Source organism: Ovis canadensis, chromosome 5, assembly GCF_042477335.2.
Source record: "Ovis canadensis isolate MfBH-ARS-UI-01 breed Bighorn chromosome 5, ARS-UI_OviCan_v2, whole genome shotgun sequence".
Lineage (NCBI taxonomy): Eukaryota > Metazoa > Chordata > Mammalia > Artiodactyla > Bovidae > Ovis > Ovis canadensis.
In genome coordinates this window covers 89560571-89588049 of record NC_091249.1, presented here as the reverse complement: position 1 = coordinate 89588049, position 27479 = coordinate 89560571, and the positions used below count along the sequence as shown (strand labels likewise).

Sequence of the window (27479 nt, the reverse complement as noted above, 5' to 3'; positions counted from 1 at the left end):
CCGCAGTCTCCTCCAACTATTACTTGGGGCCCCTGGATTAGAGACCCTCAATATGAGGGTTAGGAGAACATGCTGCTCCAACAATTTAGGGACAATGCCCCTCAACAGCAAGAAGTATTTATGGAATGAAATGATACCCCTTTTGCTTGGCAACATAATTCTCCTAAAAGAAAAGGGGGGAGTGAGAGAGTTAATTCCTAGGCAGATTGATAAGAAGTCCGGGTTCCCCGAGGAGGAGGCGGGGTCTGGAGCTTTTGAAGAGGAGATAGGGGTCTGGAATTCTAAAGGAGGAGGAAATGACAAATGTCTTTTTCCTTTTTCTCTTTATAATCCTTCATTTTAGTCACCTAAAACGTTTTTCCTTAAGCCCGGAACTGATGATTACCCAACAAACAACTCAGTTTAAACTCTGTACTAAGGATTATATAACAACAATGTATCCTGCTTGAGTACAGTTTCTCCTTCCTAAAAACCTTCTAACTAATCCTGATCATTTAGAATGTATATTATGGGAGTGGGTCTGGTAAAATCTTACTAAGTTCTAATCCTGTTATTTTAAAATGTAAATTGTGGGAGTGGGTCTGATAAAATATTTGCAACCTCGAGACATTCTTTTGATTTATTGAAATAACTAATTTAAAAAGTATATAATTGCCTTGCTAAAGGTTAGCCAGGGAAACACTTTCCTTCCCCCTCCTGATGTCTGTGTCAGAAACTTTCTCTGCCCCTTTTTCAGTTTAATAAAGCTCTGCTAAACACACACACACACACACACACACACACACACAGAAAAGCAGCTCAATTCAAAGAATGACCAGTAATTTGCAATAATTTACTGTTTTTTTCTGCTCCAATTATCAAATACCTTGCTTCTGGTTGCTAGCTGTACTCTATTATCAGACTAGTTCAATAAATGATCAGACTAGTTCAATAAATGGTTTCTAAATGCACACCTATCTTTTATACTCAAACATTGGAACCTTTACTTCAAACATCAGGCAATCATCTTTGAAGGTTTACAATACATTATGTACTACACAGGAATAAATTATTAAACTTATTCTCACACTCTGGATAGCAAAAGACTGAATACCCAAATATAAGTGTACATGCTGAGGCAATATAAGTGCAATAAATATGCTGAACATATGCCCAAAATTTAAATATGTCCATTTAAATTATTATGAAAAATAACAATGCTAAAGGTGAGGGTTAGATAAAAAAAAATGATATGATCTATAGGTTTAGTATGTGTTGTTTACCATTTTTCTGCTTGAAAGGTTCACAGTACACATTTGCATGTTAAATGTTCTGAGAAGTAGCAAAAAAAAAAACCAAAAACTAGTTTTGTTTATTGCATCTTACCAAAACTGATTTGGATATGTATTTTTATCTGTACATGTGTCTATTTTTTAGATAGTCATATTTATATACATGGAACATCATTTTGTGTTATGCTACTTTGGAAAATGTTACTCTAGAAAAATTATCTGAATAAACAGTCAAGCAGTTTACATCAAGGTTATCATTTTTCATTACTATAATTATTACTATTATCATCCTTTAGATCAGGGACATTTACTTATGCTGAAGGAGAAAGCAGAATTGCAGAATCACTTTTTAAAAATCTCTCTCTTTAGGCCCACCCAATAATTGTTGAGTCATATCTGAATGAGAAAAGCCCAAGGAGATAAATCCTTTGGAAAACTTCTACAGATGATTTGAATACTTATATAGTAACACTTCCTCCTCCAGTTTTGTCTTTCCCCTCAACCGTTGATCTATGTAATTGTTCCAGTGTTTCACTTCACTTTGGCTTCCCTGGTGGCTTAGACAGTGAAGTGTCCGCATGCAATGCGGGAGACCGGGGTTCAATCCCTGGGTTGGGAAGATCCCCTGGAGAAGGAAATGGCAATCCACTCCAGTACTCTTTCCTGGAAAATTCCTTGGATGGAGGAGCCTGGTAGGCTACTTACTTTAGTACTTACTTTAGTCCATGGGGTCGCAAAGAGTTGGACACGACTAAGCACCTTCACTTCACTTCACGTCACATTATTTTGTAAAAGAGCATATTAATTTTTCAAAACCAAATCTTACAAATGTAAACTTTAAAATTATTCTTTAGCTTGAATTGTTCAGCACAAGATGTTCTTATTTCCAATTTTAGTATCATCATCTAAACTGTACCATTTTAGATAGCTATATTTATACATAAGTATTAATATATATGTTATCTAAGTTTACAGAAATATTGGTGCATTTGTTTTCAAGAGTTCTCAATATTTCTTGAACCTCAAATATCTACTACATAGAGTTTTCCCCTTCAAAAATATAAGCAGTCATTTCCCATAAAGAACACAAATCCCACCAAGGGAGTGAATCAAATATTTCACTTCTAGGCAGACATTTCCCTTAAAATATCTATATTGGGCCCATAGATTGTGCTGCAAACTTTCTTATAGCTAATTAAAAATTATTCAGACCTGTAGTATCCTGGCGGGCTACTATCCAGAAGGTCTGAAAACAGATTTAATGACTAAGCAGTTGGCCTTAGCGACTAAACAGCAAACAACAACAAAAGTATTTCAGCTAGGTATTACAGCTTAACAAGACCCATGTGAATGTTTCCACTGGGAAAATATAGATAATCACTGCATTTACACAATTGCAGTTCTGTTACTTACAATAATATTCAGATATGCTGAATCAGTAGATAAAATTCAGGTAGAATTAGATTTACCACTGAGATATTTTTCACATTATTGAGTGGTATGATTCACTTAAGGCTAAATGGATCTGGCATTGATCATCTTGGATTGATTGTCTGTTTTGACCACATTGGCCAAGCTGCTTGTCAGACATTTAACTTCAAGCTCCAGTTGGCTTCTACTATAAATACATGAATGTGAGGTTCATTCATCTGGCTTTAGCAACAGTCCCACTTAATTTGCAAAGGATGTGTCCACTTTGTAAACTGATGCGTATTCATTTTATTTGACTTCAAATTGGCAAGATATTTCTAGCACCATTACATGGAATCCAAACTTACAAGACTGATCAAATTTCAGATGCAGGTCACAATAAACCATAACCTTCCATTTATCCCTCAAAAATTCACTAAGGACACAGTTCTTTTCTTATGCTCTGCCCAGTAGGCTGAAGAACAGAGGGGAAGACATTTTATAAGTGTTATGAAGACATGGTTATTCCCCTCAGAAGATTTAGTCTAGTGAATCTTCCCTTTACATTCAATTTGTGTGGCATTCATTTCTGTACAAGAATTATAAATCAACATTATTTTATAGCCATCTTAGTTTAAAAAGCCACTATCCCTAAATTTATAAGCAAAAGAAACACAGAGATTCTGGTAAATTAGACTGTTGAGTAAACATGAAAACATTTTAATGAAAGAGAAGAATTGGTACAATGTTGAAATACAACTATTTATTTGTGGCAGAAGGTCAACGATGAAATCAGACTGATTATATTCTTTGCAGCCAAAGATGGAGAAGCTCTAACAGTCAACAAAAACAAGACCAGGAGCTGACTGTGGCTCAGATCACGAACTCCTTATTACCAAATTCAGACTCAAATTGAAGAAAGTAGGGAAAACTGCTAGACCATTCAGGTATAAATCAAATCCCTTATGATTATACAGTGGAAGTGAGAAATAGATTTAAGGGACTAGATCTGATAGATAGAGTGCCTGATGAACTATGGAATGAGGTTCGTGACATTGTACAGGAGACAGGGATCAAGACTATCCCCATGGAAAAGAAATGCAAAAAAGCAAAATGGATGTCTGGAGAGGCCTTATAAATAGCTGTGAAAAGAAGAGAAGCAAAAAGCAAAGGAGAAAAGGAAAGATGTAAGCATCTGAAAGCAGAGTTCCAAAGAATAGCAAGAAGAGATAAGAAAGCCTTCTTCAGCAATCAATGCAAAGAAATCGAGGAAAACAACAGAATGGGAAAGACTAGAGATCTCTTCAAGAAAATGAGAGACACCAAGGGAACATTGCATGCAAAGATGGGCTTGATAAAGGAAAGAAATGGTATGGACTTAACAGAAGCAGAAGATATTAAGAAGAGGTGGCAAGAATACACAGAAGAACTGTACAAAAAAGATCTTCACGACCCATATAATCATGATGATGTGATCACTCATCTAGAGCCAGACATCTTGGAAAGTGAAGTCAAGTGGGCCTTAGAAAGCATCACTACGAACAAAGCTAGTGGAGGTGATGGAATTCCAGTGGAGCAGTTTCAAATACTTAAAGATGATGCTATGAAAGTGCTACACTCAATATGCCAGCAAATTTGGAAAACTCAGCAGTGGCCACAGGACTGGAAAAGGTCCATTTTCATTCCAATCCCAAAGAAAGGCAATGCCAAAGAATGCTCAAATTATCACACAATTGCACTCATCTCACATGCTAGTAAAGTAATGCTCAAAATTCTCCAAGCCAGGCTTCAGCAATATGTGAACCGTGAACTCCCTGATGTTCAAGCTGGTTTTAGAAAAGGCAGAGGAACCAGAGATCAAATTGCCAACATCCACTGGATCATGGAAAAAGCAAGAGAGTTTTAGAAAAACATCTATTTCTGCTTTATTGACTATGCCAAAACCTTTGACGGTGTGGATCACAATAAACTGTGGAAAATTCTGAAAGATATGGGAATACCAGAACACCTAACCTGCCTCTTGAGAAACCTGTATGCAGGTCAGGAAGCAACAGTTAGAACTGGACATGGAACAACAGACTGGTTCCAAATAGGAAAAGGAGTACATCAAGGCTGTATATTGTCACCCTGTTTATTTAACTCCTATGCAGAATACATCATGAGAAATGCTGGACTGGAAGAAACAAGCTGGAGTCAAGATTGCTGGGAGAAATATCAATAACCTCAGATATGCAGATGACACCACCCTTATGGCAGAAAGTGAACAGGAGCTAAAAAGCCTCTTGATGAAAGTGAAAGAGGAGAGTGAAAAAGTTGACTTAAAGCTCAACATTCAGAAGACAAAGATCATGGCATCCGGTCCCATCACTTCATGGCAAATAGATGGGGAAACAGTGGAAACAGTGTGAGACTTTATTTTTGGGGCTCCAAAATCACTGCAGATGGTGACTGCAGCCATGAAATTAAAAGACACTTACTCCTTGGAAGAAAAGTTATGACCAACCTAGATAGCATATTCAAAAGCAGAGACATTACTTTGCCGACTAAGGTCCGTCTAGTCAAGGCTATGGTTTTTCCAGTGGTCATGTATGGATGTGAAAGCTGGACTGTGAAGAAGGCTGAGTGCCGAAGAATCGATGTGTTTGAACTGTGGTGTTGGAGTAGACTTTTGAGAATCCCTTGGACTGCAAGGAGATCCAACCAGTCCATTCTGAAGGAGATCAGCCCTGGGATTTCTTCAGAAGGAATGATGCTAAAGCCGATACTCCAGTACTTTGGCCACCTCATGTAAAGAGTTGACTCATTGGAAAAGACTCTGATGGCTGGGAGGGATTGCGGGCAGGCAGAGAAGGGGATGACCCAGGATGAGATGGCTGGATGGCATCATGGACTCGATGGAAGTGAGTCTGAGTGAACTCCGGGAGTTGGTGATGGACAGGGAGGCCTGGCGTGTGGCGATTCACGGGGTCACAAAGAGTCGGACACGACTGAGCGACTGAACTATGAACTATTTGTGGCTGGGGTGTACATATGTAAAGAAGCCATATGCCTACTTTTTATACAGATTCATAAAACATCACCTTGTTTATAATTCCACTACTGACTTATACAACTAATGCTTGGAAGTATATCTCTGCTAGTACATCATACAGTTAAAATGGTATCTATTGATTAGAAATATTTTAATGTAGTAAATATGTTTTCAACTCATTAGAAGGTTAAAAAAAATTAAAAAGTCTACAATAACACCTACAGACCTAGGTTTGAATATTAGCGTTCAATCTCTACCCAGGAAACCTTGATGTGAGCACCAAAGTTTAAAAACTGTCATGTGAGCAGATAGTTCTCTAAAGCAAACTGATCTTTCAGGAAATCCAGACTGGGTTTGTTTCTGTTTCCACTGAGCATTTTTCTTTCCAGAGAGGAGTCATATCTGCGAGTAGATTGCTGAGGAGATCTGCATGCAGTCAGCACCACGTATCTCCAAAGTCAGTAGCTTGCTTGGGGCAGAGGTGAATTATCTGGTTTATGGGGGCTCAGATAGAGGTCACTGCTTGGATTGCAGTTCTGACTTGTCTGAGGTTTGTTTTGTGTAAATGTGGAAGTAGCAGCTTCTGAATTCCTGTAGTGAAGCAAACCTTATCTTCTGTTTGAAGCTGGATTTACTCCGAGTTTCCATGATGAGATCTTATAAAAAGAACTCTCCTCTTAGCAGATATAAATATGAAGAGATGTATCTTTTGACCTTCTCTGTAGAGTCTTTATAGGTTCCAAAATGTGACTATTAACATGTCAAAGAATATTTGGGGTAGAGAGTGGACATGCTCATTTCTAAAATTTATAAACTGAGGCTCAAATCAGTTACTTTTCGTGGGAAAAATAATAAAGCACTCAACAGCAGACAGCTTTTCTAAATAATTCAGAATTTCATTATTTGAGAAGAAGATTTACTCTTCTATATTTATAAAACAACTAGGAAATGATTTTAGCAATGTTATTAAGGCAATAGCAAAATTGGGACTAAGGAAAACTTGTATCATTTTCTTGAGAATAAAATGTTGTGCCAACTTTATTGTTCATGGGCAGTGATGGGGGAAAAAAACAAAACACTTTAGTGCCCATGCCAATTTCAAAATGCCTAGCCTTAGTAAAGAACTAGCCATGTTTCAAATACCCCTGGAAAGGTCATCATCTTGAGGCAGGATAAGCACATATGACTGGCTGTTTTTATGTCACTAAAGAACACATTTTAGAACAGAATCCTCCAGGTCTCAAAGTTGGAAATTCATGAAGGTAGAGTATGTTGCCAAAAATACTCTTTAGAACAGGAGGTGCTTAATGAAATCATTGTGTTTCTCAGATACAAAGAGGGTTAAAAATATTTTTTTTTCATTGCCTATGCTGCTGCTGCTAAGTCGCTTCAGTCATGCCCGACTCTGTGCGACCCCATAGACAGCAGCCCACCAGGCTCCCCCGTCCCTGGGATTCTCCAGGCAAGAACACTGGAGTGGGTTGCCATTTCCTTCTCCATTCATTGCCTATAAGCAATTCTAAATTTATCAAGTAGATCATTTACTGGCCTCAGGAAGGAGGCAGGGAAACATAATTGTTTTACTTCTTAAATGGGGACACTGAGTCACTGATCATTTAACTTTCTCTTTAGAACCACCATTTTTACCCTGTTGGTATTAAGTGGACTTCCCTGGTGGCTCAGATGGTAAAGCATCTGCCTACAATGCTGGAGACCTGGGTTCGATCCCCGGGTTGGGAAGATCCCCTGGCAAAGGAAATAGCAACCCACTCCAGTACTCTTGGGAGAAGGCAATGGCACCCTACTCCACTACTCTTGCCTGGAAAATCCCATGGATGGAGGAGCCTGGTAGGCTGCAGTCCATGGAATCCCAGGGATGGGGAAGCCTGGTGGGCTGCCGTCTATGGGGTCATGTAGAGTCAGACACGACTGAAGTAACTTAGCAGCAACAGGAGTACAGTTGCCTGGAAAATCCCATGGACAGAGAAGCCTGATAGGCTACAGTCCGTGGGGTCACAAAGAGTCAGACACGACTGATCAACTTCACTTTCACTTTCATTACGGGAGCTGTTTGCAATAACGGAAAATCCATTACTGGAGAAGGTATTCAAAGATAATACAATTACTGTCAAACTGGTGTTGGCTTTACAGAACATGATTTTAAAATGTCCTTTGTTGAGATTCTCTTTCTATGTAACTACTATGGAAATGATGGTAATAGACATACTAAGCTAATCATCGTCAGATTTTTAGTGAGCAAGTGTGAACTCTTGGTAGATTTTAAGTAAGGAAAACTGGATTATATCACACAAATCTGAACATCAGGATATTTTAGCCATTAACCACATGTAAATACATGTTTTTAAGTTAGGATGATTTTATCTGGATAACAAGGAGCTTTCACATAAACTTACTTTAGCTCTAGGTAAAGAATTTAGAATGTCCTTTCCTCTTTGGCCCTCTTAAAACATATCTTTTTCCTACATTACCTCTCATTCGGAGAGGACAGAAAGGAAACATTGCTGGGAAGAATTCGAAGGTATGAACTCGAGACTCCAGCTTTCTTGAGGGGCACTGAGGATAGCAGATAGGCTTGACCCACTTATTTATTAATTTGTCCATCAAATGATTATAGGCTGTCTACTATGTTCCAGGGATTATTCTGAATGTTAACGATATTCTAGTGAATAAGACGAAAAGTTTCCCTGCTCTACTGGTACTTATATTCTTAAGGAGAAACAGCAAACAGGCAATCAAACTCACGATTTTAGGCAGTTGCCTGAAAAAAAAAGATAAAATAAGGTGGACAATAGAGAATTAGGTGAGTATGGTAAAGGAGTTGGATATTTCAGACGTAGCTTATACTGGTTCCAGAAAGCTTATTGTGAAAGTAGGTTTTTAAGTTATCTGTAGCTTGAAATCAAGGATATTTGGCAATGGCTATAATCAGAACTCCCACCCCTTCTCTGAGAGTCAGTTTACCAGCATACCTTTGGAAATGGTAGACAAAGAAAGTGCTTTGTTAGAGATGACTTTTGAACAGAGACTTGAATGTACTGAAGAAGTAAGTTATGAAAAGATGTTGGAGAAGAACATTCTAGGTAGGCTGGAGCTCTAAGTACAGAAGCACTGAGATAGAAATAAATAGCTCAAAATATGGACATAGTGTGAAAAGCAAGGTAAAATGTATCCAGAGATCTAGGAGAAGTTATATAATGTTGGCCATGATAAGGAATCTATCTTTTAACTACAACAGCGATCTACAAGGGTAGGTTTTGAGTAGGGAAGGAATATAATTTGCTTTCATTATTTTAAGGATCATTCTAGCTGTTCCATAGGGATAAACAGTTGTTAAGAGTTGAGATTAAAAATAGGAAGTTGAGTTTGGGTGTTATTGTGATTCCACCTTGCAAGAGATGATGGTGGGCTCAACTAGCATCACTGTGGATATGATGAGAAGTAGTAATATCTGGCATATATTTTAAAGTAGGATCTGTAGAGCATAATGACAGTGTGAGGGTGAGAGAAATCAAAGATAATCTTTATTTTTGCCCAAAGCAAAAAGGCAAGAACTGATATCATTTTCTAAAATGAAAAGGTTGGGAGACAGGTTTGATAAGTTGGGGCCTAAGAATTAACATTCTATTTTGTATACAAAATGTCATATTAGGTTTAAAATAATATGAGTCTATGTTGCTGCTGCTGCTAAGTCGCTTCAGTGATGTCTGACTCTGTGCAACCCCATAGAAGGCAGCCCACCAGCCTCCCCCATGTCCCTGGGATTCTCCAGACAAGAACACTGGAGTGGGTTGCCATTTCCTTCTCCAAAGCATGAAAGTGAAAAGTGAAAGTGAAGTCGCTCAGTCGTGTCCAACTCTTCACGATCCCATGGACTGCAGCCAACGAGGCTGCTCCATCCATGGGATTTTCCAGGCAACAGTACTGGAGTGGGGTGCCATTGCCTTCTCCGATGAGTCTATGTATATCCTTCTAATAGAATTGTCCTATTGTTTATCATGATAGTAATCTGATGAATTGATTCAATTTATGGGAAAGCTTCCTGTGAATTGCATGATTCTGTGATCAACTTTTACCCTGAAGCAGTATTGAGGAGGTGACTAGGAATATATTGAATTCTATAGTACTGGAAGTAATTTCTTCTCACAATTAACAGACAATAGTCCAGTATCATTATTTTGATTTCCCAGTTTTAGAACTTTATAAATTATGTGGTATAGTCTATATCAAGTATTAATTTGGAAGTTCCATTGAATTATAGGAAAAAATAACAAAATCAATTTTTTAATAATTAAGGTATTTAAAGAGATTCATTTAGAAACATCTGATATAGATACATTTGTTTAAAAATACTGAATATTTAAAAGTTAAAGTTTTATCTATGTTCACAGGCAAAGATGAACTGTATGAAAAGTAACATAAAGACAGAAGTCTTTAGGACCAGATTACAGATAAATTCTATAAATCTCAAAAAGGTGAGATTTTCATATAAAATGTGTAAACTTGTTTAAATAGATATACAGTTTCTGTTTCCAAATTTTATCCTTCATAAATACTGCATTCATCCAATATTACCATAAAAAATTAAATGCCTGAAAATGAAGTCAATAGTACTTACAACACTCAACTTTTATGAAGCTTAATTTCCATTTGCTATTATAACCTTCATTATTCTCAATCATTAGTTCTTTAAATGTATATCACATGCTATTAGTAAGTATTAAAATACATTTTGAATCAGTTTTAGAATAATTGAATTAATTATTCTAAAATCTGCATTCTATGTATAGAATATGTATTTAATTTTCCTGTATTGATAACTTGTTTTATCAGCAAAAATATTTTGTCAGTATTTTATACTTATTTTTGTTTCTGATTAAGAAATTGAAATGTTCCTACTAATCATTTTCAAAAAAAGAAGTGAAAAGGAAATAACAGGTTGTCTTCTTTTGCTGGGTGGCAGATTTAAGAAAAGTGAATATAGATAGAAATGGGTTATCTTCAATAAATATGAATCACCTTGGGAACAGAAGGGTCTGCTTCCTTCCATGTGAAGTTTGTCTCTGTTGCTGGTTATCTATAGCTAATACTGATAAATAAATTAGCTTCTCCAAATACAAAATCACGTTTCCTTAAAAAAGCACTCTGATTGAAAAAGGAAGGTTAAAGTATGTGACGAAAATTCACTGTACAATGATGCAAAAGGAAAACTTCAAACCTCTTCCCAAGATTCAAAAAAAAATCAAATTCAAGCTCTAACAAGTAATTGAAAAAGATCCCAGTAAACAGAAGGCATCTTTCATTTTTATCTTCTTTGACTGTTATTGGCAGAAAACTGATATGTGTGACTTTTATTGATTTAATATACACATCTAACGTCTAAACTGTCTTATATTTCACACCTCTTGTATGAATATAATGTGGAAACTGTAGTTTGAGATACCAGGGGGATAAGAATACTGAAAAAGATCCTGTGTGGCCACCACAGCTGTTGTTATGGGATGAAGTTATACCTGCCATTGTAGGAGATACATCAGGCAAATTAATTTCTATGGAATTGAAGCTCCCTTTCATGAACATTATCCTCAAGATTATGCTGGACTAGGGGTAGAAATTTACCTGTACTTACAATAACATGACAATAGGGCAAAAGATGATACCGTGTTTAACCATGATTACAAGGCAATGTTTGAAACAAAACATCTTACCATCAGTCACTCAATCTTTATCCATAAAATGAGGGTAAAAGTACACACCTTATAGAATTTTCATGAAGATTAAAAGAGAAATTACATATAGAGTTCTAAATGATAATTTGCTATTTCTTGAAATAATAGGTCAAATGATGATTTCTGTACTTCGAGTATCAAGAATCAGGTGTGTAGCATGGGAGGAAAGATTATTTTGTTTCAGTTGAAGGAAAATACACTATAAAGGTAAGAATATTTATTTTATGTAACAGTTGAAAGTGAAAGTGGAAGTTGCTCACTTGTGTCCTGCTCTTTGCGACCCCATGGACTGACTACACAGTCCATGGAATTCTCCAGGCCAGAATACTGAAGTGGGTAACCTTTCCTTTTTCCAGGGGATCTTCCCCAACCCAGGGATCAAATGTACCAGTTGCTGCTTTAAATGTTTTACAAATAAGAACTCATAACAAACCTATGCATAGAGAAGTATTTTTTTTTCACATTGTATAGGACATAAAACTAAGGCACAGGGAATAACCTCTGTAAGAAGCAGAGCCAGCAGGCAAACCAAGGTAGCTGGTGTCCAGAACACACTGAAACCATAAACTCTGCTACTCTGTCTCTTAACTTCCACTTTAACCTGACAGACTTTGTCATTTGAGTATCATATGTCCTGTATATATGTATGTATGCCTTTCTATAAAAGGATTGCATCATTCAAATTCTTTGAATAAGCCCACATTCAAAGCAAATAACTATAAAAGCATGATGATACTCCGTTCCCTTTCGAGGAGAAGACAGATATTATCAGTTATGTAATTGTTCATAGTTAGGCATATTTTTCCCTAAACAGAATTAAATTTGCATTTTAAAGACTCACCTTATCAAAAGTTTATTTAAAATTAATCACCTCAAGCTAAACTTGGTTGGTAGTTTACTGTTCTAGGTGCTGTTTTGGTGATTATTTTTTAAATAACTTGTTTTATTTTTGAATAAATAAATAGAACCAACTTTTTTTGGTGGTCAATATTAAACTTCCTGAATATATGTAGGTTGATCCAATATCTGAATTATTTTCCCTTACTCTGGTTTAACCTAGACTTTCTCTCTTTAAGCTTGTGGATTTAATGAGAATTTTAAACAATTAGAAAAGAATATTTATGTCTCATTAAAAATCAGAAGAGGAAAAATTTTCAACTTCTCTTTATCTTCCTATTTCACTTCAGTAAGTCAGTTCAATCGCTGAGTCATGTCAGACTCCTTGCAACCCCATGTACTGCAGCATACCAGGCCTCCCTGTCCGTCACCAACTCCTGGAGCTTACTCAAGCTGAAGTCTATTGAGTTGGTGATGCCATCCAACCATCTCATCCTCTGTCGTCCTCTTCTCCTTCTGCCTTCAATCTTTGCCAGCATCAGGGTCTTTTCCAATGAGTCACTTCGTCGCATCAGGTTGACAAGTATTGGAGCTTCAGCTTCAGCATCAGTCCTTCCAATGAATATTCAGGACTGATTCCCTTTAGGATGGACTGGTTGGATCTCCTTGTAGTCCAAGGGACTCTTAAGAGTCTCCTCCAACACCACAGTTCAAAAGCATCAATTCTTTGGTGCTCAGCTTTCTTTTGGAAAAGGAAATGGCAACCCACTCCAGTATTCTTGCCTTGAGAATCCTGTGGACAGAGGAACCTGGTGGGCTGCTGTCCATAGGGTTGCACAGAGTTGGACACATCTGAAGCGACTTGGCAGCAGGAGCGTCAGTAGCTTTCTCTATGGTCCAGCTCTCACATCCATACGTGAGCACTGGAAAAACCATGGCTTTGATTAGATGGACCTTTGTTGGCAAAATAATGTCTCTGCTTTTTAATATGCTGTCTAGGTTGGTCATACCTTTTCTTCCAAGGAACAAGCGTCTTTTAATTTCATGGCTGCAGTCACCATCTGCAGTGATTTTGGAGCCCCCCTAAATAAAGTCTGTCACTGTTTCCATTATTTCCTCATCTATTTGCCATGAAGTGATGGGAGAAGATGCTATGATCTTAGTTTTCTGAATGTTGAGTTTTAAGCCAACTTTTTCACTCTCCTTTTTCACTTTTATCAAGAGGCTCTTTAGTTCTCCTTCGCTTTCTGCCATAAGCATGTTGTTATCTGCATATCTGAGGTGATTGATATTTCTCCCTGTAATCTTGATTCCATCTTGTGCTTCAAGCAGCCCAGCATTTCTCACTCTGTACTCTGCATTTAAGTTAAATAAGCAGGGCGACAATATATAGCCTTGGTATACTCCTTTCCCGATTTGGAACCAGTCTGTTGCTCCTTGTCCAGTTCTAACTGTTGCTTCCTGACCTACATACAAATTTCTCAGGAGGCAGGTCAGGTGGTCTGGTATTCTAATCTGTAAAAATTTTCCACAGTTTGTTGTGATCCACTGTTTGGTTCTGTTTACTTACCTTCAAGAACACTTAAAAGATCTACTCCAATCATTTTACAAATTTAGAATTAAAATATTTGTAAGACAGAAGCAAAATATTAGCTACCTGTTTTGGGTGCTTCCTTGGTACCAGATCCATAATCACATTTAAACCTTACACTGTTCTCTGTGCTTAGTATTATTATTGTTGTTATTCAGTCACTCAGTCATGTCTCACTCTTTGTGACCCCATGGAATGTAGGATGCCGAGCATCCCAGTCCTTTAACATCTCCCAGAGTTTCCTCAAACTCAGTATTATTAGCCCTATTTTACTTTTAAGAAACCAGCACAACTAAGCCTCAGAAATGCCTGTTAGCTTGCTCAAGTGCATCCAGTTCCAGAGAAAGGATATAGATATGTCTGTGTCTGTAAAACCTGCCTGCTTGAAAAATCCAGCCTCCTGCTTGCCAAAGAGTTGGTTGACACACATCTCCTACATTGTACTTAGGAAGAGAAGGCCTCTTGAGATGTAAACAAAGCTTCTGCTCTTTTAACTCTTGTTCCCTCATGAGTAAAAAGCCAAGATAGACTTGTGGGTATCTCTAAAACATTCAGGCTAAGAGAGTGCTATAGTCTCTTTAAGTTTGCCAATTATGATGAAAAAGAGAAAGAAAAAAATAAACAAAAATTTCAGTTGTCATTCTCTCTCAGTTGCTCAGTTGTGTCCAACTCTTTGTGACCCCACGGACTGTAGCATGCCATGCTTCCCTTTCTATCACCAACTCCTGGTGATTGCTCAAACTCATGTTCATCAAGTCCATAATGCCGTTTGTCAATAAGTTGACTCAATAAAAGATACACTCCTAAATCTAGTGCCTAATTTTATGTAAAACCTATTTTCTTAATTTAATATTGTTTAGAGGTTATATATATATATATATGTATTATTTTAATGGTTTTGAGGTTACATATAGTAGTTAATTATTGCTTAAAACTAGTTTTATAAAGTTATCCACAGGAAAGCATGCATTCATATGCTCTCAATTGCATCATTTTAACTAAAATTATTCTTTTTCTTCTTACTAATATTAAAGTAGAAAAATGAAATGTCCCATTTGCCATATATTGTACTCAATATGGTTTGCAGAAAATAATTTTCCACAGTCTGCCAAAGAAATATACATCTGCATAAAGATCACAACCTTAGTCATAATTAACCTATGGAAAAGAAATTAAATAGACAAGTGATAGTGGTACTGAGGAGATTAAAAGAAACATCCTCTATTGTATTTCTCAGAGAATATTAGATTAAAATTCAAATTCTTTCTAGTGACAGATTGTTATAAGAATAAGAAATGGCACAAACAATCCATTTCATGACAAAGATTTAACAAAAATAGGAAGGTTAATTATAATTGAATATTCCCTATGGATATCTCAGAAGATATGCCTCAGTCTATTTCTTATTGACAGGTGGTACTGTAAATTAAATGTGGTATTATGCATTCAAATTGGATTTCAACTACTCATCATCCATAGTGTAACATTAGGATTAGCCCTGATGATGACAGTCTAAAGATCATAATGAGAACAGGTGCCCTTTTCCATTCATATTGTGGTGGAGAAGGTCGGAGTTAGAGATTGGATTTATAATTTTGTTAGAATCTTTGCTGCCTGAAAAATTAATTCTGTGTATCAACTATCAAGAATATTAATACTGTGCTGAATAGTCTCTGAATTAATGATAAAGACCACTTGTCTTCTACAAGCATTGTGCCAAATCAAAAAAAAAAAAAGTGGCATTCGAAATCCTGTCATCAATCACTGTTTATATAAACACGAGGATGTTTTTATGTTCTTCAGAGCCTCCTGAAGAAAAAAAAACAAACCCAAAACAGCAACACTGAGGCACTGTTAAACAAGATAATCCTTAACAAAAAAAAAAAAATGTGGAAAGAGAGGAGGAGGAGGGAGAAGAAATGGATGAAGGGTTTGTGTCTCTGATAATAGTTATGAGTAACTTCAATCATGTGGATCAGTTCTTCTCATTCAGAGATAATCTGCAGAAATCTGCTGTGGAACTCTATGAAGGTATTTATGTACTTGGACATGCAAATGCTCAAATCATTCCCTGTGTAATTCTGATGCCTCGCTTGCCTCATGATCCTATGCGTTACTTCTCAGAGCAAGAGCTGTGCATTACCTGCATTAGGAAAAGCCCTGGGAGCAGTAAAAGGGGGTGCTTGTTGAAAATTATGGTTCCTACTAATTCAGATTCTCTGGAAGTGAGGCCTGCGGGGTTTTATTTTTTAACACCATCTGCAGGTGAGCCTGATGATTCTCAATCATCTGTGGCATCTTGGCCATGTGCTCTGTGATGAGCTGCTCCCTGGCCTGATGCTTCTGCTCTTCGGCCAACTACTATCCTTATGGAGGATAAGATTCTCTGGAGCAAGGTTGCAGAATCGGTACTTGGCAACTCAGTCATTGTGGCAATCTCAAAACCCAAGTAAGAAAGATTAAAGTAGGGATGTCACATGATGAGTTACTCTGGTTGTTTTGTTTGTGAAATTAATATATTATTCCATCCATTGAAGAATATCTTTATAGGACAGGACCATGGCATTTCTAAGCCACAGTCTCATCAGATATTTCATATGTTTCTGGTTAGTCATTAAGACTAACAACCAAGATTGATTTTGTTTAAAATTATTGCTAGTCACCATGTACGGAGATGGAAGAAAAACAGTTGGCACATAATGCTAGATATCTGAACACAAATATAACACATAACAACTAGTTTCAATAAAACAAATGTCCGTTTTGTTTTAACTTGTCTCCAAACAATTGCCTAAAATTTAAACTGCAAGAAGCAGTGATTATAATAGCATCTGGTAGATTTTCTATCTCAACAGAGTATTTTTTAAAATAACTGCATGTAATTATTCATGACATTTGGGATTATTGAACACAAATACAAGAAAGGGAATGAAATGTTAAGCCTTCCTGGGGATAAAAAATATTTATATCTTTACTATAACTCCTAATTTAATTAATGTATTCTTAATGCCATCTGGCGAGATTATCTTAAAAGTTAACAAAAGAGATCAATCTGACACTTAACAAATAAATCTGAAAGAGTATAATGCTGGGACATTGATATCATGAAATCAACATGACTAACACAAAAAATAATAAAAGAAGGAAACCATCTTCAGTCTAATGTACATTCATTATCATTTTGGGATGAAGAAGAGTGACTCTTATTATTCTCTCACTCATGACATTAGGTATAATAATAATCATGTGTGTGTGTTAGCCGCTCAGTTGTGTCTGACTCTTTGTGACCCCATGGACTGTAGCCCACCAGGCTCCTCTGACCATGGAATTCTCCAGTCAAGAACACTGGAATGGGTAGCTATTTCCTTCTTCAGGGGATCTTCCCAATCCAGAGACTGAACCCCATTCTCTTGCACTGCAGGCAGTTTCTTTACCTTTTGAGCTGCCAGGGAAACCCCAAATAATAATCATATATTTAAATAAAAATGATACGTCTACTTGTTCCAAATGGTAGAAGTTAGGAATGTGTTGTCAGGAGCACCACAAACCTAAAGTCAAATCAAGATCTCCATCTCTTTACCAGTTGTGAGAAGTGTGTAAATTGTTTAACCTCTCTGGATTTTGGAGTCCTCATTTGAAAGATCCACATAACGCATTTAGAAAAGTACTGGGCATATCAGTTTAGTTCAGTTCGGACGCTCAGTCACGTGTCTGACTCTTTGCGACCCCATGAATTGCAGCACACCAGGCCTCCCTGTCCATCACCAACTCCCGGAGTTCACTCAGACCCACGTCCATCAAGTCAGTGATGCCATCCAGCCATCTCATCCTCTGTCGTCCCCTTCTCCTCCTGCCCCCAATCCCTCCCAGCCATCAGAGTCTTTTCCAATGAGTCAACTCTTCGCATGAGGTGGCCAAAGTACTGGAGTATCAGCTTCAGCATCATTCCCTCCAAAGAAATACCAGGGCTGATCTACTTCAGAATGAACTGGTTGGATCTTACAGTCCAAGGGACTCTCAAGAGTCTTCTCCAACACCACAGTTCAAAAGCATCAATTCTTCAGTTCTCAGCCTTCTTCACAGTCCAACTCTCACATCCACACATGACCACAGGAAAAACCATAGCCTTGACTAGATGGATCTTTGTTGGCAAAGTAATGTCTTTGCTTTTATTTTATTTATTTATATTTTTTTAGTTGTAATCTTTTTTTTAATTTTTATTTTTACTTTATTTTACTTTACAATACTGTATTGGTTTTGCCATACATTGACATGGATCCACCACAGGTGTACATGCGTTCCCAAACATGAACCCCCCTCCCACCTCCCTCCCATATGCTATCTAGGTTGGTCATAACTTTTCTTCCAAGGAGTAAGTATCTTTTAATTTCAGGGCTGCAGTCACCATCTGCAGTGATTTTGGAGCCCAAAAAAATAGTCTGACACTGTTTCCACTGTTTCCTCATCTATTTCCCATGAAGTGATGGGACCAGATGCCATGACCTTTGTTTTCTGAATGTTGAGCTTTAAGCCAACTTTTTCACTCTCCTCTTTCACTTTCATCAAGAGGCTTTTTAGTTCCTCTTCACTTTCTGCCATAAGGGTGGTGTCATCTGCATATCTGAGTTGATTGATATTTCTCCCAGCAATCTTGATTCCAGCTTGTGCTTCTTCCAGCTCAGTGTTTCTCAGGCTTGATTTGAGCTATTTCAGACCCTGAAAGATGATGCTGTGAAAGTGTTGCACTCAATATGCCAGCAAATTTGGAAAACTCAGCAGTGGCCACAGGACTGGAAAAGGTCCGTTTTCATTCCAATCCCAAAGAAAGGCAATGCCAAAGAATGCTCAAATTACTGCACAATTGCACTCATCTCACACGGTAGTAAAGTAATGCTCAAAATTCTCCAAGCCAGGCTTCAGCAATACGTGAACTGTGAAATTCCAGATGTTCAGGCTGGTTTTAGAAAAGGCAGAGGAACCAGAGATCAAATTGTCAACATCCACTGGATCATGGAAAAAGCAAGAGAGTTCCAGAAAAACATCTATTTCGGCTTTATTGACTATGCTAAAGCCTTTGACTGTGTGGATCGCAACAAACTCTGGAAAATTCTGAGAGAGATGGGAATACGAGACCACCTGACCTGCCGCTTGAGAAACCTATATGCAGGTCAGGAAGCATATAGCACTATATACATTTTTATATACCATGTATAATTTCTTTAAGCATACAAACAACATGACTTAAAATTAGAAAATGCCTTCAGATTCCTTTTCTGTCGTGGAGGCAAATCACTTAACTTTTCAGAAATTTAGTGTTTTTATTTGAAATATAAGGTATTATTTTACAAGTTTATTATTAGGATTAAATAAAATTACCTTTCTTGCCTGGAAAGTTCCATACACAGAGGAGCCTTGTGGGTACAGTCCGTCAAGTCACAAAGAGTCAGACATGAGCATGGACACAAAACTACCTTTGCTCAAGTCTCCATCAAGTTCCTGATAACTACTAGGTGTCTGATGAGTTTCTTCTTTAAGTCTCAATTTGATATAGAATGTTAGCCATGACCAGAGGGCAAAGAATATAGATTTCAAAATCTGCAGGTAACTCTGAATTTGTTTTCATAATGAGTACAATTTGGTAGAGGAAATAAAAATGCTTCTTTTCTTAGCTCTGTAATCTAACATCTGAGATCAGAGTAGGAATTTAACCCAAATGTTTAGCTAATTCAGTCTATTTCTTTGACTTTGTTTCAAAGGCCAGCCGAGTCTTTAAAAACTATAAGGTGTACACATTTGGATATGTCAAAAGAACTGATGTATTCTAGGGTTCTGAGCAATGAATCCTATCTGGAAAACAAGTTAGGCTGTTATTCTGTTCTTGTGCACCTGAAGCTGTGAACTGTTAGGAGATGTTGAAGTACCACATTTAACAACCTCAATTATTTATATTTTCTACCATTCTAAACACTATTAATTTCTTAAATATTATGGAAAGTTCCACAAAATACTATTCAAGAAAAGTGTTTTCCTCATGCAATTGATACTATATCATTAATATAGTTTTTTCAACATAAAGGTAATGTGTGTGCATACTAAATCTCTTTAGTCGTGTCTGACTCTTTGAGAGCCTATGTACTGGAGCTGCCAGGCTCCTCTGTCCAGAGGATTGTCCAGGCAAAATTACTCGAGTGGGTTGCTATGCCTTCCTCCACGGGATCTTCCTGACCCACAGGTCAAACTCAAGTCTCTTTACATGTCCTACAATGGAGGTGTGTTCTTTACCACTAGCATCACAATATAACACCAGGCAAATGCATTCAGACTGTATGGTATTCTATGATTAAGAACAAGATGCCAGCACACAAATTAATTATTTAGGAAGCTTTATAAAGTAATCAATTCAGTTAAGAGCAGAGTAAATAAGATATAAACTTATAAAACTGTGAAAGAAAATCAAGTAAGGTGAAAAGTATCTTTTAATTTTTTTCAAGAAAAATAAGGTTTTTGTTGAAATATTTCAAATTCATTGTCGTACATTGAATTGATTACATTCAAGAATTGTATTGACAGCCTGTAACTTTTTCTTCAGCATTAACTTATTTTCCATGCCTTATAACATGCAAATACATGTATCAATTTGCAAAGAAAGAGTAAATGTAAGTTATTTTTGCTGTTTATTCATATGTTAGATTAACTTTATCAACCCATATATTAAAATGTAATCATTTCATTGTCAGGAGCCTAAAGCTAATGTTAATTACAGTTTGAAACTTCGATTATTAATGCATCTTTACCTACTGAAGTGTGAAATAAGCAATAGTAGTTGAAATTCACCAATTAAATTAGCTTCTGAGACAAGAATTCATAAGTAGGCATTTGTTCATAATGAACAAATGCTGCAGAATTTCATGTTCTAAGCTACGCTTGTGAAATATTAGACCCAAGGAGTGAGAACAATTGTTCAAAACAAAACAAAAAAACTGCAGTATATGAAATAAATGCAATAGATATGATAAGCATCCTATATTCTTTATCTTCACATTTCATATGTCCCCAGAAAAAAGGAATGCATAGGCTCAGTCCATAGAAGAATACAAAATTTTTTTGTTTTATTTTAAATTAATAGGGAAAATAGAGAGATGTATTTTGTTCACATAGTAATGCCTTAGTCCATTCAGGATATTATAACAATACCATAGACTAGATGGCTTATTAACAATAGAAACATCTTGCTCATAGTTCTGGAGCCTGGGAAATCCAAGATGAAGGAGCCAGGAGATTCAATATCTAGTAAGCCTCTCCTTGGGCTTAGTGGTAGAGAATCCGCCTGCCAATGTATGAGAGGTGGATTTGATCCCTGGGTCTGGGATATGCCTGGAGAAGAAAATGGCAACCCACTCCACCACAATATTCTTGCCTGGGGAATCCCACCCCACCCCACCACAATACTCTTGCCTGGGAATCCCATGGACAGGGGAACCTGGAAGGCTACAGTCCATGGGGTCACAAAAGAGGCAGACATGACTTAGCAGACCAAACAAGAACAGAGACCCAGAGGACTCCACTGACCCTTCTACTGTGGAAAAACATAGTGAGAAGTGGCCCTATGAACCAGGAAGGAGAAGCTTACGGTGGTTGTTGTTTAGACTGCTAAGTCATGTCTGACTTTTGCAACCCCATGGACTGGAGACTACTAGGCTCTTCTCGGTGTGGGATTTCCCAGACAAGAATACTGGAGTGGGTTTCCCTTTCCTTCTCCAGGTAATCTTCCTGACCAAGGAATAGACCAGAGTCTCCTACTTGGCAGGTGGATTCTTTACCAGTGAGCAACCTGGGAAGTCTAGGTCTCTATTATAAGGTCACTGATCAGATGAGATGGTTGGATGGCATCACCGACTCAATGGACATGGGTTTGGGTGGACTCTGGGAGCTGGTGATGGACAGGGAGGCCTGGCGTACTGTGATCCATGGGGTCGCGAAAGAGTTGGACATGGCTGAGCAACTGAACTGAACTGAACCGATCTCATTCATTAATCCCATTCCTGCACTTGTAGGAGTCACCGTCTCCTACAAGAGCCAGAGCCTGGGCAGGCAGCACTGAGGCCTGTGTGGCCCGGGGATGGGTAGGGGAGAGGGAAGCCGTCAAGCCACTGCTGAGGCTGCAGCTGTTGGCCTCCCCTCCCAGCTGCAGGCGAGAGCCATGCAGGCGATGCCTAGCAGCGTCAGCGCTGGGGTCACCTCTTCAAGGGGCTGGACAGTAACAGGGTTGGTTGTGTGGACATCCATGGGTTGCTCCTGGGCTGGGCTGGCTCCGCAGGGGCAACCCGGACTGCAGCGCCCAACAGGGCATCTTCCCTGAGGGTGACGCTGTCCCAGGTGGCAGCCTTGACCTGGAGGAGTTTATCCTCTACCTGCAGGAACAGGAACGGTGTCTTCTACTTCTGTTCCACAGTCTGGACTGTGATCAGGATGGTCAGATCAATGTCTCTGAGATCCAGCAGAATTTCCGAGCCCTGGGCATTTCCAACTAGCTGGAGCAGGCAGAGAAAATCCTGCACAGCACAGAGGCATGATAGTACCATTACCATTGACTGGCAGGAGTGGCGTGACCACTTCTTGTTGCATTCACTGGAGAACATGGAAGACGTGCCGTATTTCTAGAAGCATTTCATGGTCCTGGATATTGGCGAGTGCCTGACCATCCTGAATGAGTTCTCGGAGCAGGAGAAGCTGACTGGCATGTGATGGAAGCAGCTGGTGGTGGGCGCAGTGGCAGGTGCCATGTCCAGGAGAGGCACAGCCCCTCTAGACTGCCTCAAGGTCTTCATGAAGATCCACGCCTCCAAGACCAAATGGCTGAACATCCTGGGGGCCCTCCAGGGGGAGCATGATCCAAGAGTGGGGCAGCGCTCCCTGTGTTGTGGCGACAGGATTAATGTGCTCAAGATTGCACCTGAGTCGTTCATGGCCTATGAGCAGATCAAGAGGACCATTCAGGGGCAACAGAAGACACTTCACGTGCAGGAGCACTTTGTGGCTGGCCTCCTGGCTGGTGCCACATCCCAAACCATCATCTACCGCCATGTAGGTGCTGAAGATGTGGCTGACCCTTCACGGAAAGGGCCTTTATAAGAGGCTGCTCGACTGTGTGCAGCAGATTCTGGACCGAGAAGGGCCCTGTGCCTTCTACAATGGCTACCTACCTGCCCAACATTCTGGTCATCATCCCCTACATGGGCATCGACCTGGCCAACTACAAGGAGACCCGCCTTCGATCCCTGGATCAGGAAGATTCCTTGGAGAAGGAAATGGCAACCCACTCCAGTATTCTCGCCTGGAGAATTCCACGGACAGAGGAGCCTGTCAGGCTACAGTCCATGGGGTCGCAAAGAGTTGGGACACGACTGATCAACTGACACACACACACAATTCTTTTCATGAGGACTGTCCTCCTGATCTAATAACTTTCCAAAGCTTCCACTCCTATTACCTTCATATTAAGAATTAGGATTTAAAATACAAATTTTTGGCCAGAATGATTCAGCTTATAGTATACAATATACTCAATATCATCTTATACTTTGGCAATAACTTATTGTCTCAATTTTTATATTTAAATATATATTCATGTAAGAATTGCATCATTCATCTGACTTTTTATACGATTTTTCAGGTAAAGCCTTGCTTCCTACTTGCTCAGTCAGTTCAGTTGCTCAGTCTTGTCTGACTCTTTGCCACCCCATGGACTGCAGGATGCCAGGCTTCCCTGTCTGTCACCAACTCCCTGAGCTTTCTCAAACTCGTGTCCATTCAGTCAGTAATGCCATTCAACCATCTTATCCTCTGTCATCCCCTTCTCTTCCTGCCTTCAATCTTTCCCAGCATCAGGGTCTTTTCCAATGAGTCTGCCCTTTGCATCAGGTGGCCAAAGTATTGGAGTTTCAGCTTCAGCATCAGTCCTTCCAATGAGTATTCAGGGCTGATTTCCCTTAGGATGGACTGGTCGGATCTACTTGCAGTCCAAGGGACTCTCAAGAGTCTTCTCCGACACCACAGTTCAAAAGAATCAATTCTTCCATGCTCAGCTTTCTTATGGTCCATCTCTCACATCCATACATGACTACTGGAGAAACCATAGCTTTGACTAGATGGACCTGTGTTGGCAAAGTAATATCTCTGCTTGCCTGGAAAATCCCATGGATGGAGGAGCCTGGTAGGCTGCAGTCCATGGGGTCGCTAAGAGTTGGACATGACTGAGCGACTTCAGTTTCACTTTTCACTTTCATGCGTTGGAGAAGGAAATGGCAACCCACCCCAGTGTTCTTGCCTGGAGAATCCCAGGGAATGGGGAGCCTGATGGGCTACTGTCTATGGGGTCACACAGAGTCGGACACGACTGAAGCGACTTAGCAGCAGCAGCGGCAGCAGATTGGTTATAGCTTTTCTTCCAGGCTAATTGGTTATTTATGCTTCTCTGGTGCCATATGCATAACAAATAGTTTAATTCTTATGAAGGATGATTCTAATATTTATTACAAGTTTATTACTATACATTATAGTACAATAACCCTCAGAGTGCTCTTTTTACAGATGTGTAGTTTGTATGATTATGTTATAGGTAAGGAACCAGGACCACAGAAAGATCAAGTAACTGATCTAAGATGCCATGATTTGGAAGGACCACTCCAAACTCTATCAAATGTTTTCTAAGATTTTGTTCCTAATGAAATTTTAAACACAGAACATGATAGAGATTGATGGACTCCTATGTACAGCTACCAAGATTTCACACTTTCATAATTTTCTAATGCTTTTTAATGAATGAGAGTATTACAAATGAAGTTAAAGTCCTCTTTGAGCTACTCCATAATCGTATTACCCTAGGATTAACTTCTGTGAATAATTTGTTGTTTATAATCCTGATGCCATAATTTTATAATTTATCAAGGAATGCTTATATATTTTTCTGTTCTAAAACTTGATGTAAATATTATCATGCTCTACTACAGTAGCATTGGAAAACTTTCTTTGTCATTTCATTTTTTTCTGTATTTAGATATATTTAATACATGTTTTTAGCTTATTTTCTCTGCATTTTCAGTTAATATATCATGGACTATAGTTGAGCAGCCCTTACTAGAAAGCTTCTATGTATGTACTTATGCATATTTTTACTTGATTTCTGAAGTTATATTTTATCAGGGATTCTTACCCCTCAGTTCTGGAAAATTCTCTGCTCTACGATTTATGTCTGTGTATCTGAAGGCAATGGCAGCCCACTCTAGCACTCCTGCCTGGAAAATCCCATGGACGGAGGAGCCCGGTAGGCTGCAGTCCATGGGGAAGCTAAGGGACACGACTGAGCGACTTCCCTTTCACTTTCCACTTTCATGCACTGGAGAAGGAAATGGCAACCCACTCCAGTGTTCTTGCCTGGAGAATCCCAGGGACGGGGGAGCCTGGTGGGCTGCCGTCTGTGGGGTCGCACAGAGTCGGACACGACTGAAGCGACTTAGCAGCAGCATGTATGCATTTTATCTACACATATCTATTCTGGTTACTTTGAGTTTCTTTGAAATACCTTATGGTTCATAGTTTGGACTTTTTATACCTTTGCACCTTTCTTCTATTCTGTTTGCAATTTAAGAATAAAAAATATCCCAAAGAGTAAAATCTGTAATTTTACCATATATATCTCATAACTTCTACTTTCTGTCTTGGCCCAGAACAGATGCTGAGAGGGTCAGGATACTCTCTCTGTATTTTTAGTATTTTGGTGAGTTATGAGCAATTCATTTAAAGAAGAAATAAATGCTGAAAAACCTTTCCAAATCAATCATGTATTCTGACATAATTTCAGATATAGTCATACACACACACTGATACATATATATGTGTGTGTGTAAATATATGTATATATATGTCATTTCTGTATGTTTAGACTATTGAGGTATATTAAAATTATACAAAAATTATGAGATATGCATGTAAGAATATATAAACATATATTTATACATTTGGAGAGAAAGAGAAAATGGTATATAGCTACACATCATACATATATATGACAGAGAAAATAAAAGTTAGCTACTTGATTTCTACAGAATTTTTCTCAACAACAGAAGTACCATTGTTCAAGAATACATCATTAATAAGTATATTTATTATAAGGATATGGTATTATGGATATATTAGTCTGAATAGCTATAAAAGATGAGCAGACTAATAAATATTTTCTGTGAGAGTGAAACTTTGGGATTTGACAGTGAAGTATATTCTGTTAAAAATATTGATAAGTATATATCAGTAGATAACAAGTAATAGAAAAAAATGGCTGACAATAATTTCAGTGAGAAAAGGACTAATACCATTATGTTGTATCTATATGTTTCTTATTCCTGGCATTTATTTCCCAGTCTCATCTTATTCAGTTGAGCTGGGGCATGTAAGATGAATAGATGTCAATCTAGATTGCACAAATTATTTCAAGGTTTCCAATCTTTAAATATACATTGGTGATTTTAAAAAATCAGTTCAGTTAATTCGCTCAGTTGTGTTCGACTCTTTGCAACCCCATGGACTGCAGCACACCAGGCTTCCCGGTATATCACCAACTTTCAGAACTTGCTCATACTCATGTCCATCGAGTTTGTGATACCATCCAATCATTTCACCCTCTGTCGTCCCCTTCTCCTCCTGCCTTCAATCTTTCCCAGCATCAGGGTCTTTTCTAATGACTCATTTCTTCGCATTGTGTGGCCAAAGTATTGGAGCTTCAGCATTAGTCCTTCCAGTGAAAATTCAGAACTGATTTCCTTTGTTGGTTTGAACTCCTTGCAGTCCAAGGGACTCTCAAGATTCTTCTCCAACACCACTGTTCAAAAGCATCAATTATTTGGCACTCAGCTTTCTTTATGGTCCAAGTCTCACATACATACTGACTACTAGAAAAACTGTAGCTTTGACTAGATGGACTTTTGTTGCCAAAGGAGTATCTCCACATTTTTTTTTAATTGGAGGCTAATTACTTTACAAATTGTGGTGGGTTTTGCCATACATTCACATGAATCAGCCTTGAGTGTATGTGTGTTCCCCATCCTGAACCTCACTTCCACCTCCCTCCTCATCCCATCCCTCAGGGTCATCCTGTGCACCAGCCCTGAGCACACTGTCTCATGCATGGAACCTGGACTGGAGATCTGTTTCACATATGATAATATACATGTTTCAGTGCTATTCTCTCAAATCATCCCACCCTCACCTTCTCCCACAGAGTCCAAAAGTCTGTTCTTTACATCTGTATCTATCTCATATAGTGTCATCATTACCATCTTTCTAAATTCCATATATATGTGTTAATATACTGTATTGGTATTTTTATTTCTGACTTACTTCTCTCTGTATAATAGGCTCCAGTATCATCCACCTCATTAGAACTGATTCAAATGCATTCTTAATATGCTGTCTAGGTTGGTCATAGCTTTCCTTCCAAGGAGCAAGCATCTTTTAATTTCCTGGCTGCAGTCACCATCTGCAATGATTTTAGATCCCATGAAAATAGTCTTTCACTGTTTCCATTGTTTCCCCATCTA

At 38.4% G+C, this 27479-nt stretch overlaps 1 non-coding gene and 1 pseudogene across 1 annotated transcript; both read left to right on the top strand.

Annotated features, from left to right (window-relative positions):
• The first annotated feature begins 7380 nt into the window (after nucleotides 1–7380).
• TRNAC-ACA (transfer RNA cysteine (anticodon ACA)) lies at nucleotides 7381–7452 on the top strand. The gene has a single exon. It is a non-coding gene; the product is annotated as a tRNA-Cys (tRNA).
• An 8354-nt stretch (nucleotides 7453–15806) lies between these two features.
• LOC138440613 (mitochondrial adenyl nucleotide antiporter SLC25A23 pseudogene) overlaps nucleotides 15807–27479 on the top strand; it is a 143948-nt pseudogene continuing 132275 nt past the window's right edge.